The 15,142-nt window shown below is 37.8% G+C and overlaps 1 pseudogene; it reads left to right on the top strand.

Annotated features, from left to right (window-relative positions):
- LOC107606935 lies at positions 9,720-15,101 on the top strand (annotated as a pseudogene).

Below are 15,142 nucleotides of genomic sequence, written 5' to 3'. Positions count from 1 at the left end.
TAAATAATTTTGAATAATATAATCTAAATAATATTTAGTTTACTATAATCTATTTTAATATAAAAATTGTCAAACATAAACTATATTAATACCAACTAAATTTTAATTAAAATTAATTTTACAAAATTAATTCTATACAAACTCCAATCTACAAACTTTAATCTGAACACACTTTAATTATAATTAATAAAATTAATCTAAAAAAATTAATTTTCCAAAGCACATGACTCATAGTTAATAAAATTAATATAACAAATAGAATCTGCCCATTTGCTACAGGAAGGGTGAGAGGCATTTTGACTGGCTTTGTTGTGATGGCCCACCAGATTCTCTCCTGTTCTGCAATGTTTGCCGCTGGGTACGATTCTTTCATTTCAAAATGGAATTACATAAATTTCACTTAAACTTTAAATCTTCCCATCAACTCTCCATCAGTCAAGTGCAAAAAAGTAAAACACAGTAGAATCACGCAAACGCATTTCATGGTTATCGCTGGGATTGCTTTGGAATTTTGAACTGGAACAGTAATCTGAATCTGAAATTTGGTTTGATTTGGGGTATTGGGACTTGTAGGGATTTCAAAGAATTGGAATAATATGGATCGTATTGAGCATTCTTCCAAAACAGGTTTTGATGAGTGTAGAGTATAGTGGTCAATTAGTAGAAAATGGAGGTTTTTATAGAAATGGGAGATGCTCTAAGCAAGCTTCACCTCCAAGGTGTGGTGGTGGGTTAAGAAATTCTAATCCTATTGGTCGCGCCAGCTTGAGAAACACTAGCCCTTTACGACAGAAGGTTTTTAAAACAAAACCAAGGGATTTGGATGAAGAAACACTTGCTACATTTGGTAAAGTAGTGGACTTCGACGGAGTGGGGCCAGTAGATTTCGGGCTTGCTGGATAAGACGCTGCCGAAGCCACCATGGCTGAGTGGAGAGAAGGAGTTGGTAGCGCGACGACAGAGAGAGGTGGTGGGGAGGTTTCAGTCGTTGTCGGCGAACGGGAGAAATAATAGAAGAGGCGGTGCTTGCGATGGCAGAAAAAAGGAAGGAAGAGAATCTGGAGGAAGAAAGAAGCAGTAGTAATAATTAATTAAATAGTGAGTATAACTAACTTTAACAATTAAATTAAATATATTCATTTAAAAATTAAAAAAATAACCCTTTATTTTATAAAGAATTACAAAAAAGACTCGAAAAAAACATATTTTTATTTGACACTTTCTGAATAACCGATGCGCCAAACAAATTTTCAGCAATTCAGTACGCAAACGTCTCCTGCATACCGAATCCGTGCCCAAACCCTAAAAATTACATCCCAATAAGAATTTCTTAGCTAGAAAATAGTGTTGAGTCATGTGTGACTGAATATATTTTCTCTTTACAAGATGTTGCAAAATAAAAATCAAAAGGTATATAAAGTGAAGGCAAATTATTTACGAATTAATATTCTAACTAGAAATTAACTTTGATAATTAATTAACATGATGAGACTTTCTTGTAGGGGTGGTTGAATAATGAGTGATGAACAATTGCACTATATATAGAATAATGAAGTGAAACTTCTTCATTTTGGTGGATTCCTTTCTTGTCTAATTAAATATTTGGATAAAAAGCAACTTGTATAAGTGCCAACTTTATAATATAGTTTCATTGTTCGTTGGGGCATATTGTGTGTAATAAACTTAATAAATCAATTACTTTAAATTAAAATATTTTGATTTTTTTTATGCTTTTTCTATTTTTATTTTTTTATTTGTGTTTTTTCATCTTTGGTTTTGTCGGATTTTTTTAAATAAATAAAATAAATATTTTAATTGTGAATATACGTTAATTTGAGAGTATTTATTGATTTTCATTAAGTGACTTATCTCGTTTACACTGTAAACGAGATAAGACACGAACACGTGACAACGTATCACGTTTAAAAACGCGTTATGATACGGATCTTATCTCACTTACAGTATAAATGAAATATGACCATATTTATCTCGTTTATACTGTAAACGAGATAAGGCTGGAGAGCGCCTATAAATGAAAGTCGTTCACAGCGCCCTTGATGCCACTCTGCCCCCACATTTCTCTCTTTCTCGCACCGTTTTCTTGATATTTATTAGTCCCCAGACGTTATGGCATGTGCAGACGCACGGAACCCTGGCATCAATCGCTTGAACGCTAGTTGACACATTGCGGGAGCTATCGACTTTGAGGTTAGTGTTATCTTTATTGTTTAAATTAATAAGTGTATGCGATTTTATTTAGGGAACTTTTATAGAGTTAGTGTTTTAACACATGAGTAGACTGGATGAGGTAACACAGTTTAGGTTAGTTGGCAAGTTAGTAATATTTCTTAGGTGTATAATTTACTCATAGTGAAAGTTAAATAACTAATTACTTTGATTTGATTAGTTAATTAAATATTTTTCTTAGTTAATTTTTTTTTAAATTTGAAAAGAATTTTAAGTATTGGTTTTGTATCCTGTTTATAATGTTGTGATGTTTATCTAAGTTGCATTTTAGATTTGTTAGAATAGATTTGAACATGTTAGAGAACTTAGTTTGGAATTGAATCTTTATGAAAAATTTTCTTTTAAACAAAGGCCTCGCCTGCTACTACCTATGCAGCTTAGTTGCACACTTGCACCCCCCAGACGCCATCGTCCCTTACTTGAGGGTGGCTGGGTTCGGCAACACGGTGCAGCTCAGAGACTTTGTGTTTGACAACTCTCTGATCGCTGCATTTGTGGAGTGCTAGCGTCCGAAGACCCACACTTTCTACCTGTCATGGGGTGAGTGCACCATCACTCTTCAAGACGTTGTGTACCACCTTGTGTTACGCACAGACCGAGAGTCAGTGAGTGGGTACCTGCGTGACTTCCAGACTTGGTACCAGCAACCGACATGGAAGTATGTGGAGGAGCTTTTAGGTGTGCCTCCGAATACCACGGATCCACCCACTCTCTGACAGTACACTAGGTGTTACATCATGCTGCTGATAAGCGGTCACCTGATGATCGACAAGTCCAACAATCAGGTGCATATCAAATGGTTGCCACTGTTGGCTGACTTCGGGAGGTGCAGCGGTCTGTCGCAGGGGTCTGCTATGGTTGCATAGACGTACCACTCTTTGTGCCATGTAGCACATCGTGATACCACGGACATAGCCGGATGCACACCGTTGTTAGCCTCGTGGATATACCACAGGACTCCACAGTGGTGTCTGTCCGAGAGGCAGATTCTGACCTTTCCACTGGCAGTGAGGTAATTGTTATCATTTAGTGTTCTTGTCGATTTCTATTATTCAATTCAAGTTTTACTGCATGGATTGACACAATTTGATTATTGCGTATGTTAACAGGTTGATCGGGATGACCCACCAGACTAGGGACCACCATGCACAAAGAGTCCTCCATTAGCGTACGGTGTTAGATCGGCTGCATTTGGATGAGGTATACCCTTATCTTTTACTTACTTGAATATGAAACGTTTGAGTATGATTATAGTATAAACTTCTTCTGATGAGCCTATTACACTTGGTTATGTAGTTTTAGTGGACACCGTACGCCGACTCCAAACTGCATGACATTACTCTAGACTGGGCGAGGTCCGGCGGGGAGTGGGGGACTTGGTTGTCTGTTGTCCCATTTATATGCTTTAATATTATGGAGTTTCACCAAGACGATCGGGTGAATTGTCAGTTCGGAAGTGAGCAGCTAATTCTTGGCGACCTAGTTAATGTCGACAAGTTTTTGACCACTACTGGACGGGAAGAGGATGTGTGGCGGCCTACTCACCTTCAGGAGTGGTACGACTCATTCATGTCCCAGTTTGAGGAGGGCCACATGATCTCCATTCAGCCTACCGCTAACGACAAGCCGACGTAGGAGTACTGGGTCTAGTACCAGCAGGCCTGCTGGGTCAGATATCTGTTCGGCGAGGATGTGCTTGATGATCCCAGACTTTCTACCCTCCATGACGACGTCCAGCCCACACCTAGTCAGCCCAGCGATGTCCTCCACCTTCCACGAGATGTTTTTGATCACTCTAAGAGTGCCAGGGAGGTGCGACCAAACACTCGGAGACCTGCCTGAAAGGAGAGGGGTGTGAGGAACCCCGGAGGAGCTGCAGTGTCTCAACGAGAGTGCGTCAAACCCCACATGGAAAGGCTGGACGTTGAGTCTGGGGAGGAGGCAGAGTATGCCCGGCAGGAGGATGTTGGCGACATACCCGAGGATGTGGATGACTCTCCACCACCACCACCACCACTGGGACCACCACCACCAACACCACCAGCCTCTTATGTGCATCATGATGACCCTTTCACAGATCCACCTGGCTGGGTGGACCTGGGTGCCTCGTCCAGTGTTCAGGAGAGATCGATTGTGGATGAGATACAGTTGATGATGTATTTCAGATTCAGACAGCTAACCAGCAGACCATGCATTGGATTGCCACGTAGTTTCGCACGGCCAGAGAACATGGTGCTGCATATGGTGTACCTTTCTCTACCCCACCAGTGACTACCTCGGTTTGGGTGCTTCAGATGTCCCCGGGTGCTAGCTCCTCCTACGGACCAGATCTTCGGCTGGGGTCTCAGTATGCTACACCTCCTTCCGTTGACTACGACCGACTAATGACTACCTCACATTGGTTACCTCCTCCACTTCAGTATCCACCACCACCACCACACTTCCAGACATAGGCGACTGATCAAGCACACCCATACCTTCCACAGCCTCCTCTGCCACCATCACATGCAGTGGCCTTTCCACCACCATCGGCTCCTCAAGACCCGCGAGGCCATTGACTACCTTGCCAGACTCAGACTCCCCCTTATGGCACTGAGCATTGACTTCATTACCCTAGGGACCAGCATCCATGAGTGATAGTATGTGTTGTTAGATTAGTTAGTAGTTTATCCTGTATTTCTCTACAGTATAGTATTTTGTACTAAAATTTTACATTATAGTGATGATGTACTCCTTTATTTCCGTTTTTGTTTTATGTACCTTATTTAACAAATTTATTTAGTTACTATCAATACCTTTATTAGGGTTATGTATGCAAATTATCGTTATACAATATAAAACATAGGTAGTTCGATTGCTAAAATAAACAAAATAACAACGATACATAACGTAACCATAAATGAATAGCATGTTTCTAGTACATATGAAATGTGGCACAAGTTACAGAATTGCTAAGTAACCTCTGTGGATTGATTCGAACAACCCCTCCGAGTATGGCCGGTTTGCCAGCATAGCCTGCACCGTTTCTCTTGGCGCTCCACCTCATCCATATCGCTACAAAACCTCATAGAAACTAGTTTGCCAGTTGCCTTTCTACGCATGGTCAAACGTGCCCCGTGCCACTTTGGCTGAAACTTCTCGTCAAGGATCGGGAAAAACTCTACCTTGTAAACCTTGAACACAGACTCCTGCAAGTAGACTAGGTGAGCATATGGCCCCCACTCGACACTAGCAACAGCACAAGCAGCAAGTGCATGACGACAAGAAAAATGAACCCTGGCTCCAACCCTCAAACGACTCTAATTCCTCTACCAAAAAATTGAAGCCCTCCTGTCGCAATGTGTAATCCTCATCTTCTGGATACCCTCTCAATTCTTTTCAACCACAGCCTACATCCACTGTGAATACCGATTACCCACTACCATCTGAGCCTGTGCCTCCCTACTCTTCCGGATGAACAACTACTGCAATCTCTTGTACGTGCATCTAACGATTGCTGAAATGGGTAGATATCTTGTACCCTTCAGAACTGTATTGATGCACTCGGATAGGTTAATTGTCATGTGCCCAAACTGATGTCCACCATCACAATGTTGCAACCATATTTTCTTATTAAATCGACCGGCCCAGTCAGCCATCTCACACGATAACGTCCTCAGAGCATCCATGTACCACTCATACCCAACATTATTAGAACTGTATGCAGCATTAATCAGATATCGCTTGTCCTCGGCTGACTTGAACAGAGAGATGAAGTTCGCAGGCATGTGCCTGACACAATACGCATGGAACGTCTTAGGAGGCTTCTACAGGCTATCATCATCTCTAAGTGAAATCTTGATTACTTGGGATCTATCAGATATAATCAGTAGCCGTTCTTGCAGTGTCACATGGCATCTCAGATTAGTAAGGAAGAAGGACCATGACTGCGTACTCTCAGACTTAACAATGACGAAGGCCATAGGGAGGATGTTACTATTACTGTCATGTGCAACTGCAATTAGCAACACACCACCATATTCGCCATACAAGTGCATGCTATCTACGAAGACGAACAACTTACAATGCTTGAAAGCCTCAACACAGGGAGGGTATGACCAGAACACCTTGTCGAACTAACCGCAATCATGTACCATCAAGTGGCCATCAAGTACGACACCGCATTGATGTCACATACTGTGCTAGGGAGACAATTCTGCAACAGTTGGAGCAACCGCAGTATTTTGTTGTACAGCTCCTCTCAATCACCATATATATGTGCAATTGCTTTTAGGTTTTCTATCCAAACCTTCCTATACGGCGGCTTGAAGTGATAGCTTTGTCTCACTGTACTCTGTAGAACAGGGATAGTAACTGATGGACTGGACTGTATGAATGGCAAGATGATTCTGCATATGAGGTTGCTATCCAACTGTCAATGATTCTATGACATGGTGGAGTCCAGACACGTGTGTGGTCCGCCGAATTTACGCACCCCCTAACCATTTTAAATATAGCCAAAATAAAATCTAACCAAAATAACAACGACAAAGAAGACAAGGAACTAAAATACTATAACAGTCAGAGAAGCACAATGGAGGAGGAATGTGCACTGGTTCACTAGGTCTTGGACCAGCAAAAAGGAGGACAGGGAACTAGAGTTAGAACCTACAACTTGTGATGGTGAGAAGATGACCAGTGATGGCAGGTACGTCTAGGAGTTCTGAACGGCCATGGAAGGAACTCGATGGAAGAGGAACATGTGCAGGTTCTCCAGGTTTTGCAGTAGCATAGCGGCGGACTGGGAGCCACAAGCACCTTAGAGATTTGGACAGCCACAGATGGTGGTTGGCGTAGAAGGGGTAGTTTCTTAAGGTAGCAATGAGAGACTCCATCAAGTGGAATTTTGAAACATGCTGGGTTTGGAGTTGGTAAGCGGGTCGGGTTTTAATTCTAAATGTGAGGGTTCGAGTGGGGTCCAGATATTTCAGGCTTGTCTTTAGCATGCCTATGAGAAAAAAACTTTTGATCAACAAATATTGATATTAAGTATTATGTTGTAACCAACCAATTTGGGTTGGTAAAGCGGTCAATTTACTCGTTTACTTAAACAAATATCATGGGTTCAAATCTTGGTCTTTGACCTGTCGGATTTGAGCCCACTAATCTATTTAAGCAAGTATAGATCAATTCTTGATAGGGATGACAATGGGTATCCATGGGGGCAGGGACCCTCCTCCACCTGTTTAATAAAATACCCCCCGTCCCCGTCCCCGCCCCATCCCCGTCACAGGTCCCAATTTATTTCTCTTTGCGGGAGAAGCGTATACCCACGAATATCCATGGATATTATTAGGTTTTAAATTTAAAAAAAAATTAGTACAACCATAATAAAATATGAGTATTGTTAAAAGAAATTTGTTAAGAGTATAATTGATTTAATTTTNTTTATATCTTTACATCGAGTGCCCTACCAAAATTTATTTACAAATAGAGATTAGATTTAAGAAAAATATTGAATTATTTAGTCGAACTATAATTTAAAAGTTGTACAAATCAATAAAGTAAAAACTTAAGTTGCATGTAAAGAGCATATGCGAGAAGTTAAAAAGAAAAAACATGTACATCTTTTTGTGTTGTTTTTTTTATTCGGTTTTTTTTATTAACCGTCAAAGATCTTCTTCTGCTCTTTCCAAAAAGTTATTGGGTAATTTTTTCTTCCCCTCACTACTTAGTCAACATTGGTCATGTGCCTATTCGTTTGCTTTACTTTGCCTCATTGAAAATCGAAATAATAATGACACATATCATATGAAGTCTACATATAAACAATGGGTTAATGTTCAAATTCGTCTCTCAAAGATATAAGATTTTCATTTTCGTCCCGAATAATTTTTTAATCAAATTAGTCCTTGAAAGATAAACTGTTAGTCAAATTAGTCATTCCGTCAATTGGATGATGACGTGTTACGTTAAGTGCCACGTGGCACGCCACGTGTCACTTAACATATAAAAAAGTTTTCTATTAGTCAAAATAGTCCTTGAAAATCCAGACGTAAGTCATTTTTATCCCTTAAAGTTTAAAAATTAGTCAAACTAGTCCTTATATAATTTTTATAATATTAAATTTATAATATTTTTTATACTACTAATTTTAATATTATTTTTTAAACCTTAATAAACAAAATTCTCTTTACATAAAATAATAAAAATAATTAAATTTTTATAAAGTTATTTTGTCATTTGTATTTTCGTTTATAATAATAATAATAATAATAATAATAATAATAATAATAATAATAATTAACCAACAAATTTTTAATATTTTGTAAAGTTTGGAATTGAAATAAAATTTGTGGATCTTCTTGAATTTGACTCTAAATATCACTACCATTACATCCTATATGTAAGTAATACCGTAATAGAAAAAAAAAAGATGTAGTAGAAAAAAATAGTATAACTTTGTTTAGGTTAACATACATAAATTTTGATTTTGAGCATATAACTTTGTTTAGGCTAATAAATACATACATTTCAATTCTGAGTATATATATATTCCAGCAAAATATAGTAATGTAAGAAAAATGTTTTAGAATAGAAAAGAATAAGAGAGATTTTGAGAAGAATTAAAGGAGAGAGATAATTTTCTGAAGAAAAATAAAAAAAAATTATATAAGGACTAGTTTGACTAATTTTTAAAATTTGACGGATGAAAATGACTTACTTTTCGACTTTCAAGGACTATTTTGACTAATAGAAAACTTTTTTATATGTCAAGTGACGTGTCACTGACCTGCCACGTGGCGTGTCATGTCATCATGCCACGTGGCACTTAACGTGACACGTCATCATCCAATTGACGGAAGGACTAATTTGACTAACAGTTTATCTTTCAAGAACTAATTTGATTAAAAAAATAATTTGGGGACGAAAATGAAGATCGCGTGATCTTTCAGAGACAAATATTTTATCACAATACCCATATATTTAAGATTACGTATAGTCCTCTTTTGGTTTTCCACCACTAACCCAAAAACAAGAAAAGAAAATCGTAGATAAATTTGGTTTTTTTTAGTACTAGTAATATTAACAAGAAGCCGAAATATAGAAGCCGTTATGGCTATTGGCTAATAGAGCATAGGAGGTAGGGAGGGTAACTCTTCCTTCACTTATTTTATTTGGTGGGCCTATCTTTCATTGGATCTGTGAGAAAGAAAAAAAAAAACAACATAAGGTGGGCCTCGAGCCTCTAAGCAAATTTCTAATACAGAATACTACTACACTAGAGAAGTTTCCTCGATTAAATTATCTTCCTAATTTAACTTCAGTTAATTCAATGGTTAATTTATTTATCTACTTAAAAAAAATTAGAAGTTCAAATTTTGATTTGTATATAGAAGAATGAATCTTTTTAATTTTTTCTCTTAATTATTTAATAAAATGTGATCTTTAATAATTCAATATCTTTAACCAAACTTTCTTAAAATAGGAGTAAGAGTTAAGGATGGCAACGGGTCTCATGAAGACGGAAATATGTTCTCTGGTCCACGGGCAAAAATTTCTCCCATTCCCACCCCGTATTTGCAAAGAGTAACAAGATGTTAACCAAGGTAAATCTGGTACAAACGCCCATGTACGTCACTAGAAGCAACGCATAAAAGAAACCATGACGCCTCCCAAAGAGTCACGGTGGACTTCCGGCGAGACTTGGCACAGTGGCACTTCGCAAATGGTGATGTCTTGACTCCTATAGTGGTGGCCCATTTTCCACTATTCTCTCGCTATTCCAATGAACCCCACCAAGAAATTAATATTTTCCCACATTTTTCAGAGATGTTTCTCTCTCAGAGCCTTTAATCCTAAAAAGTAATCTCATGCCCAGATGATAGTAACTGTTTTTGTGCCCAGCATCTATGTTACCAATTGTATGCTTCAATTCTACTGTAAATGTTCCAATATGGCCTATGCATTCAAGGCGTTTGACAGAATACCACAAAAGGATATAATCTCATGGAACACCATGTTGTTTGGCTATGCTGGAATTGGAAACACGGAATTTACATAGTACTTGTTTGATTCAATGCTAAAGAGAGATGTGGTTTCTTAGAACTCTATGCTCTCGTGCTATTTACAAAATGGTACTAATCGAAAGACAATTGATATTTTTAACAGGATAAGATCACTAAGAATTCCACATAATTATGCTACCTTTACTATTGTTCTAAAAGCATGTTTAGGTATTGGAGACTATTGCTTAGGTCTTCAAGTGCACTGCCTTGCAAGTCGCATGGGTTTTGATAATAATGTTGTAACGACTAGTGCTCTAGTAGATATGTATTCAAAGTATAAGAAGCTAGACAATGCTCTTTATGTTTTCTATGAAATGCCCAAAAATAATTTGGTATGCTGGAGTACTGTAATTATAGCTTGTGTTCAAAATGATCAGTTTATTAAGAGTTTAAAACTGTTTAAGGATACATTGACGGCTGGTATAGGAGTGAGTCAATCAACCTATGCTAGTGCACTTAGCTTTTGTGCAGGATTAACTGCATTCAGACTAGGTACACAATTGTATGGTTATACTTTAAAATTTTCTTTTGGATATGATACTACGATGGAAACTTCCAACTTGGACATGTATTCAAAATGCAACAAAACAGCTAACGCACAAAAGCTTTTCAACTCATTGTCCAATCCTACTCGGCAATCTTATAATGCCATTATTTTTGGATATGTGACGAACGGATTTTCTGTCAGTAAAGAATTTTATAAAAATAATCACGTTGTAGGTATAGTTTCTAAACCAACAAAGAATCCTTTCGTACAAAAGTTTGGTTGTCACAAGTAACAAAACCCAATAAAATTTATAACCGAAGTATTTAAACCTCGGGTCGTCTCTCAAGGAATTGCAGGAAAGTATGATTTATTATTGGTTATGGAAAAGGGTATATTTTTGGGTTTACCTCAATCATATGCAAGCATGTAAATACACTAAATACTGGACATATAGAATGGAACAAAGTAAAGTCTGCAATTATAGAGAAGGAAACACACAAGAATAAAATATTATGGTTAAATAATGTAACCATGTAATTAAGCTCAAATCTCATAGGTTGTGTGTTCTTTAGCTATAATTCATGTTCCAATTTACAATCTTCAAACAAGTTTTAACACAAAAATTTTTTTCAATTTAAATTAGTGAAATATTATAAAATAGAGTCTTGAAAAGAAATTTATTACTTTAATCAAGTAGTAACTAAATGCATAAAATCAAACAAACATGTAATTAAACATGCAAACACAACAATGAACTAACAAAGAAAATAAAACATTTGGTGTTGAGAAGAAAATAACTAACCCACGGAAGTCGATATCGACCTCCCCACACTTAAAGATTGCACTGTCTTCGGTGCATGATAAGATGTGCAAGTGGACGGGGGTTGTGATTCCTCAGCTGGTGCTCTTTGTAGAGGCTTTCTCTTTACCCTTCTTAGTGGCCATCCTGAAAGAGGGGGAAAGGAAAGGGACATGTAATTCAAATAACTAGAACCTGGAGGAGGAAGGTTCAAGTGATAATCAATGCCAAGATAAAGGATAATGTCTTAAATACATGGTCGCAACTACATGCAACTAGGACATCAATTGAAGTCAATGAAGGCATATTAGAGCAACTAGATGCAAGATGTTTAAAAGTATGCAAGAAAACGGATGAGAAGCATAATTCAAGTATCGAGTAATAAATGTGCCAATTAAAAGAGCATATGTAATGATGACAATTGTGAATGATCATTTCAAATACATGTGGAGCACAAGTATGGTGAAAAAGAGGCATTCAAGTAAAAGAATAAAACAAAATAGAGTTCAAGATGTCATAGGCTTTTTCACAAACACTTGGTGAGCAAGTTAAACTAGGAATGAAAATAATATAATCCAAATATATATGAGAGCCAAATTAAAATATCAATTGTCAAATCACTTCTCATAATGTCCACAAGCTTTAGTATAGTAAGGTAATACCCAACTAAAATTCCAACACCAATATGAGAATACAAGAAAAAGAAGATAAAAAAAACCATGGATAATGAAACTCAAAGAAAAATAAAGTAGAAGGAAATATAAATTAATGTAATAATGAAAGAGAAAAAGGGAAAGAAGAAAGTAAAAAGTAAGAAGGAATAAAGAAGAAAGAAGGGAGAAGAAAGAATTAGGATTGGGGAAGAAAAGAAAAGATTTCTGGCGCATAACTAGGTAAATTGTGCGTCGCATGCGACGCGTGCGCGTGGAGCATGCAAACGCGTGATTTGTGATATTTTCAGGTGACGCGTTCGCGTGGGTGACGCGCACGCGTGACCTGATTTGTGCCATTGGCGCAAGAGCAGCCTCGCGCACGCGCAACTCTCTATTTCATACGCATATTGCCAAATTTTTTGGTGACGCGTGCGCGTGGGTCACGCGCACGCGTGAATGGCCTAATTTTGAAAAATGACGCGTACGCGTGATGGAATTTGTGCTTCCAGCACCATTCCAGGCCCCACTCCATCATAACTCTCTGCCATATACCTCTTTACGTCGATTTTGCAGGGTCACGCGTGCGCATGGGTGACACGCACGCGTGGGAGGCTGATTTTTCAAATGGCGCGGACGCGTTAAGGACGCGTTCACGTGGGCATGCTTGTGCCTAAGGCACACCTCCAGCCACGCTCCCGCGTGACTCTCTGCTTCTTTTCTTCTTGTTTCGAAAGCACCTATGACGCGGACGCATCAGCAACGCTTGCGCGTTGCGTGCATTTTTTTTAATGCAGAATGCAGATGATTATGCAGAAATTATGATTGAACACGAATAAAAATAAAATAAAATAAAAATAAGAATAAAAAGGAAAGAATATACCATGGTGGGTTGTCTCCCACCTAGTAAGCTAGAACAAATAAAAGTATAAGAGAAGTTAAATTAAAGGAACATTGAACCTGGAATTGAGAAGAAACGATCCTAAAACCTAGAGAGAGGCTATCCTCTCTCTCTCTAGAAAACTACATCTAAAACCTAAAATTTTGAATTATGAAAGTTGTCTTTATGAATGAATGAATTCTCTCACTTTATAGCCTCTAATCTGTGTTTTCTGGGTCAAAAACTGGGTCAGAAACAGCCCAGAAATCGCTGGGGCGAATTTTGCCACGTGCAGGTCGATGATTTGTGCAGATCCACGCGTGCGCGTGAAACCATGCATGCGCGTCACTTTCCTTCAGAGAAACTATGGTAAATTATATATTATTTCGAAGCCCCAGATGTTAGCTTTCTAACGCAATTGGAACCGTCTCATTTGGACCTCTGTAGCTCAAGTTATGTCTGTTTGAGTGCGAAGAGGTCAGGCTGGACAGCTTAGCAGTTCCTTCAACTTCTTGTATTCCTTCCACTTTTGCATGCTTTCTTTCCATCCTCTAAGCCATTCCTGTCCTGTAATCCCTGAAATCACTTAACGCACATATCACGACATCAAATGGTAATAAGAGAGGATTAATATTTGCAAATATAAGGACAAAGAAGCATGTTTTCAATCATAGCACAAAATCAGGAAGGAAAACGTAAAACATGCGAATTGTATAAATAAGTGTGAGAATAATGGATAAAATCCACTAGATTAAGCACAGGATAAACCCTAAAAATGGGATTTATCAATATGCTTGTCAAGACCAAGGTCTTAAAGATTTAGAAAATTTTCAATCTTTCCAAAAGTCATATCTTGGCTTTGATGAAATTAGTTTTTTTGGTGATTTGAGCTTGTGCTGCAATCAGAGGCCTGTTGGACATGATTCAACTACATGGATTAGCATTTGATATCTATGCTGCAAATGTTGTTTTAGACATGTAAGTTAATTGTAGAGGTCTGATGCAAGCTTGTTTAATATTTGATGAGATGGAAAGAAGAGATGTTGTTTCTTAGAATGCAATCATTGCAGCTCATGAACAAAATGAGAAAGTAGACAAAACACAAACACTTTTATTCTTTGTTTTAATACTACAGTCAGCAACAGACCCAGATGATTTTACTTATGGCAATGTTTTAAAAGCATGTGCTAGTCAGCAAGCTTTAAACTATGGTATGGATATTCATGGACAAATTGTTAAGTCAGGGTTGGGGTTAGACAATTTTTTTGGCAGTTCCCTTGTTGAATGTATTGCTAGTGTGGAATGCTAGAAGAGGCTGAAAAGATTCATTAAAGTTTGGAAGGGCAAAAAATGATTTCGTAGAATTTAATGCTTTCAAGATTCTCATTGCAAAAGCAAAGTGATGAAAATGCACAGAAGCATTTTCCAAAGATGCTAGAAAATTGGTGTCATACCTAACAATTTCACCTATGCCACAGTGATGGATATTTGTGCTAACTTAGTTACTATTAAACTTGAAAAGCAAATTCATACTCAAATCTTAAAGCTACAGTTGCATTCAGATGTGTATATAGCTAGAACTCTTGTAAATGTGTATTCAAAGTGTGAAAATATGTAAGATTCCAGATTAATATTTAAGAAGGCACCTAAGAAGAAGTTTGTGGCTTGGAGTGCTATGATTTGTGCATATGCATACCATGGTCTTGGAGGAGATGCAGTTAAGTTATTTGAGGATATGAAGCTTTTGAATGTGAAATTGAATCATACAATTTTTATTTCAATCCTCAGAGCTTGTGCACATATGGGTTTTGTGGACAGAAGGCTCTATTACTTCCGGAAAATACAAAACCACTATGGTTTAGATCTACATGTGGAGCGTTATTTATGTATGGTAGACCTTCTTGGGAGATCCGAACATGTAAATGAAGCATTAAAGCTTATTCAAAGCATGCTTTTTGAAGTCTTGATTTGGCGCAGCATTCGCAAATGATTAAGTCTTGATTCCCTTAACAGAGACCCCTTTTCCAATTT

The sequence above is a fragment of the Arachis ipaensis genome, chromosome B07 (genome assembly GCF_000816755.2).
Source record: "Arachis ipaensis cultivar K30076 chromosome B07, Araip1.1, whole genome shotgun sequence".
NCBI classification, from domain to species: Eukaryota; Viridiplantae; Streptophyta; class Magnoliopsida; order Fabales; family Fabaceae; genus Arachis; species Arachis ipaensis.
The sequence above is the reverse complement of the archived record's forward strand: the minus strand, read 5'-3'. Positions and strand labels throughout refer to the sequence as shown.